This window comes from Heliconius melpomene, chromosome 11, assembly GCF_056956725.1.
Source record: "Heliconius melpomene rosina isolate 202511_hmr_F chromosome 11, ASM5695672v1, whole genome shotgun sequence".
NCBI classification, from domain to species: Eukaryota; Metazoa; Arthropoda; class Insecta; order Lepidoptera; family Nymphalidae; genus Heliconius; species Heliconius melpomene.
Window position 1 is genome coordinate 3,904,114 of NC_140399.1, and position 5,910 is coordinate 3,910,023.

The window sequence follows — 5,910 nt, forward strand, 5'->3', positions numbered from 1 at the left end:
GTTATTCAAATTTTCTTATTTTTAGTTGTTTATAAATTCATAAAAAAAGATAAAAGTTATAATTCAAATAAATTGATAGAATAAATAAATAGCTTCCAAGAATTCAACCTAAAATCCGTTCAATTGATTGTTAACAAAGCCTAAAAAGTTCCTTGAAATACTTTATACAATTTTCTGTTTGAATATATCAAATTTTACGAATTCCATATAATCTCTTTCAAAAACAATATTTTCGTAGAATAAAATCATAAAATAATCTGACAGCTATATATATTTCCATTAATATATCGGCATTTTTAATAATAACCTAATGTTATTGTGACGCCAGTGGTAGCGCAGTGGCACAAGTGTGTGACTGTAAATGCGACTGGTTGTGGGTTCGATCCCCACTCGAAGATGAAACATACATTTAAATTTATAATTTCATTTCATTCTCTGCTCTAGTGTCGAGTTGAATTTCGCTACTCAACACACAAGGCTTCCAGAATTTCTGCTCAAAATGAGAAACAATAGTATCTTAACTCTAGGTTCCCTTTACCTACCATGCCGTGTGCGGGATACAGCGTAAACCTGATTTATTATTTATTTATTTATTTATTTATTTATTTAGTTTATCACATAGGTACAGTACAGCTTTGTAAGTTTGGTATATATATACTTAAAAAAAAAATAAGAACTATACATATGTTTGTTACGATAAACTCCACATGCAAATATTTATGTGTGAGAAAAAGATTACCTAATAACAATCACAGTCTAAAAAAAAATAAAAAATTTTGTCCTTACAACTAAAACTGCATAAAAGTAAATTCTAAGTTACAAAAAGTTACAACAAGATTCGATATAATACTATTATTTAACTTTATAAGCCAATTTACTCCTAATTTTATGGAGTGATTCCCAAAAAATATCAATTGTTGCTGAATATTCGTTTTCTATGCGACACAAACGTGAGACTGGCGAGTTAGAGCCCAACGCGGTTCTGCGAATTGGGGGCTGGAAAAGTGTTACGGGATTTCTAGGGCATTTATAGGGAACCTTAAACTTAAACAACTGTAACAGGTTAGGGCAATCATACTGATAGTTCATTAATTTGTGAAGAAAAAATAGATCTAGTATGTCCCTTCTTTCGAGTAACGATTGAATTTTAAAGTACTGCAATCTATCCTTATAAGAAGGTTTGCTTTCTGAGATTCCTCGGAATTTCGCCAAATGCCATAGAAATCTTTTCTGAATTCGCTCAATGCGCAACGAACTAGTTGAATAATGAGGTCTCCAAACAGTGCTATTATATTCAAGGATGCTGCGGACGTGACTATTATAAAGCATTATTTTAGTTTTCGCTTGTGTAAACATTTTGCAGTTTCTCATAATAAATCCAAGTAAGCGTGTAGCTTTCTTCGTAATTTCGTAAATATGGTGATCAAATGTAAGTTTGGAGTCAAAAACTACCCCAAGATCTTTAATTGTGTCTACTTTTATTATAGGTACTCCGTTAACATAACAATCACATTTAATAGTATTAAGTTTCCTGGTGAAAGTCATATGAAAACATTTATTAACATTTAGCAACATGCCATTTTCTTTACACCAATTCACCAGTCCATCCAAATCACTCTGCAGTAGAGCCACGTCTTCGATAGCATCCACGACTTTTAGGAATTTTAAATCATCAGCGTACATGAACGGGGTACAGTGGGAAAACATTGCCGGCAAATCGTTGATAAATATATTGAATAAAAACGGTCCTAAGTGGGAGCCTTGTGGGACACCAGATCGAATTTCATGTAACGATGACTGATAACCTGAGATCACGACATAGAATTTTCTATTTTCTGTGTATGATTGAAGCCACTGCAGTAGTTTTCCCGTATACCCATACTCATGCAGCTTTTGATTCAAGATTTCGTGAGGTACCAAGTCAAATGCCTTACTAAAATCACTATAGATGACTTCAGTTTGATGACCGGCGTCCACAGATTTTTGAATAATCTCTGTAAACTCCACCAAATTGGTGCACGTAGACCTGGACTTAATAAACCCATGTTGAGCATCACTTATCAGAGGCTTAAAATGTGCGATCATTTGAGGAAGGATAAGGCTTTCAAATACTTTGGCGAAAATTGTGAGTAACGAGATTGGCCGGTAATTTAGAACATTATTTTTATCATTACTCTTGTAGATAGGAACTATTTTAGCTATTTTCCATTGTGTTGGGAATATTCCATCTTGCAGAGATTTTTTAAATATTAAAAATAATGGCTCAGATAAGCTTTCCGCACATTTTTTAATAAATTGTGGTGGAATATCATCTGACCCTGATCCTTTACGATAGTCCAGATTATTAAGTGCTTTAATTATTTCTTCCCTGTAGATCTTTATGCCAGAAATTGTATTAAATGCTTTCGTTGGTGCCTTTTTGAAATATTTGCCACTGATATTTTGCGGAGATGTGTAAATACTGGAAAAGTATTTCGCAAATAAATTTGAAATATCCTTTCCGCCAATTGCATTATTTACTCCGTCAGTCATTTCATTAGGGAATGAACTGTTGTTTTGACGCTTGCTTTTTGTATAAGACCAAAAATATTTGGGGTTTAGAGCAATATTATTTTCAACCTTATTAATATAAGATTTGTAGTTTTCACTCGCTAGTAATTCACAGCGCTCATTTATTATGTCTAAGGAGATCTCATCCATAGGGTTTTTATACTTCTTAAATCGAAGATCTAGTTTTTTCCGCTCTCTTAGTAACCCCTTAAGATTGTGGCTAAACCAAATAGGATATTTATAATTTTTTGGCTTATATTTTGGAACAAACTCTTGTATACATGAATTTAATACTTCATAAAAAATTTTAACTATTTCATCAACTGTAAGGTGATAAGATAAAATAACTTTCCATTTTATAGTCAAAAGATGATAATTAATAAGGTCATAATCACTTTTAAAGAAATTGTATCTTTCAGTTGTAATTGAATTACTTTTTAACATTTTAACCCTGAAATCCATAAAAGTTGCGATAATGGGAGGATGAAGCTTATCAATATTAACAAGGGATGATACAGCAGCTGTTACAGAACAATCGTGAATGTTAGTGAAAACTAGGTCTAAAACTCGGCTTGACATGTTTTTAATGCTATTACATTGTATAAGATCGTTTAAATTGGCGAAATCTATAAGCGTACTAGTCAAAGTTGACACACCTAGACAAGAATATTTTTGGGAATCACTATCAAGAGACCACTCAATACATCCAAGATTAAAGTCACCCAAAATACATGTACTATAACTATGCAATTCAGATACACGATTACAGTTATTTACGAATTTTTTTAACATATTTATTCTAACAGGTGGAGGCAAATATACACCACACAAGGCCAAACTATACATTTTGTTTGAAATTTTAAATTGTATTGTGATCCATAAATCTTCGCATTCGCTCTCCCAACTGTACATGCGACTGCAATCAATTTTTTTAGAGACAGCTATAAGTACTCCACCTCCTTCCTGTTTATGTTGGAAACTTGATAACTTTCTGTCTCTCCTAAATACGACGTATCTATTGTCAAACAATTCGGAATTTAGTATGTTATCATTGAGCCATGTTTCAGTGAGAACTATAATGTCATAAGTATTACAGCATATGTTAGTGTAAAAGGTATGGGTTTTGGTTCTCAATCCACGTACATTTTGATAATATATGTTTAGATAGGAGAATGTTATAGTCTTAACATTGAAACATGTTTGGAGTGACAGCTGATTACAGTGTCGTACTTTTAAGAAAATCAATATCCTTGACCAGCTTACATTCAGAAAAGTCAGTTTTACGCATAAAAATTCGACCGCTCTTAACCCATACATGTTTGTATCCTTTTTCTCTCGCAACAGTCCTAGCGGCAGCATGAAGGTGCTTGTTTGCAGCTGACAAGTGCTCACTTACGAATACGGGCTTTTTTTTCTCCTGCAATTCCCATATGGCACGTGTTAAGTTTATTATTAGGATTGGTTTTATTGTACTTTATGACAGACGATAAAATCATATCCCTAGTTTTCGGAGAGTCCAGTTGTAGAATAATAGAACGGGGTCTTGAATTATGGGGGTCTAGTTTTGCTATTCGTGTACAATGTAAAATATGATCTCTCTTTAAATTACAATTTACGGCGGTAGTCAAATTTTGAATCAAAGTATCGAGATTTTCATTTCTACTTTCTGGTACACATTGTATTTCTAAGTTGTTTGCTCTATTATGTTGCTCAATATTATTAATCTTGTTTGTAAGAGTCTTCAAATTTAAAGTTAAGTTTATGTTTTCATCTTGTAATTTTTTGATCGTTTCTGAGGTAGTATCAACCTTCTTTCGAATATCTTCGTATTGACAGTTCAAGAATTGCATAGAGTCTTTTATTTCTATTATTTCCTCTTTAATAGACCGAAACTCTTGAGTAATCATATTAGCAAAATTTTTATTAATTTCGGATGATAGGTTTTGCAATTCAAGCTTAACTACCTCACTTATAGTATCCTTAATACAAGCAAGTGAGACGGTATCACTGGAGGATTGTGGAGGAGAAGACATTGCCTGTCTCTTTGTGGACCGTTTGACAGCTACACTTTGCTTTAAATTTGTGGTTTTGTTGCGCGTACTGAGCCGTACCGGTGTATCATCACTTTGACCAATTCTTTGCTTAGTGATCACGCATGATGGACATTTCCAAGGATGATCATTGTCATTGCCAGTATTAATGTTTAGACAGTTAAGATGATAACGCACTTTGCATATGCTACATTGTAAGAACGCCTCGCCCTCTATTGGCATGTTACAACAGCCCCATGTGAAGATTTCGCTTGCTTCTTCTTTCGACATATTTATAATATTTAGCCAAGCTTTTAAATTTTCTTAAAAAAAATATTTATTTTTATGTGGGATCGAACTCGGGTTCGTTCGTTTGTTCGACTGTTAAATCAGAGTGCAGGCTTCTGCGCTACAATCAACTCAACGAATATAATCAAAATACTGTATATTTTCTAGCGTGCTGCATTTTATAAACAAAGAGATCGATATTCATTGTATTATTTTAATAAACTCCTTTTTTAAAAAATGTTGTAAAGTTTTGTTTTAAGCACTCCCGCACTAGAAACTTTAATATTGCTATAGTCAAAATAAGTCAATCACTTTCATTTATTTTTTTTTTTTACACAGACGGTAGATACGTACTAACGTTAATGGTTTTTGATAGTTTTTGTATTTATTCTTATTTTTTTGAACAAATTAAAATGTAACTCGATAATAAATCACTTTAGTTGCGATTGTAACTTAGTTACGGAGAAAATAGCACAGTTTTAAAGTTGTTTGCGAAATTAGTATGAGGACGTACACTTAACAAATCTTTCTCTCACTAGTGTCACACAGATATTCTCAACTATCAATTATCAACATTTGCTTAAATACATTCAACTCTACATAAAATGTTCTAAATATTCTAGTATAACATCGACAGTCTTACAAATGTTACCCGTTGGGAACCCAGGCATACACTGTCTACCCGGTATCGAGGCACCCCGCGTGGTTAACACGGACGCGAACGTCCCATAAAATAACCTCAACTGACTCTCCTATCAACTAACAACAAGCAAATTTGAATGTTGATACTACGGAATGGCAAGTATGAATATTTTCATTCGCGTCGCCCTCTTTATCTCACTGCTCACATCTTGTATAATAAAATGTGATACCTAATTCCAAGTATTCAATATACAATGGTTATTTATAGTTAGAGTTAGTTCGGAACTATTTACTAAAAATTCTATGTTTGGTAATTTAAATTGTTGTATTTATTAGATTTTTTTAAAGAAATATCTTTTGTTTACAGTTCCGCCTGCGTCATTCGGTTCTATTTCTGCAT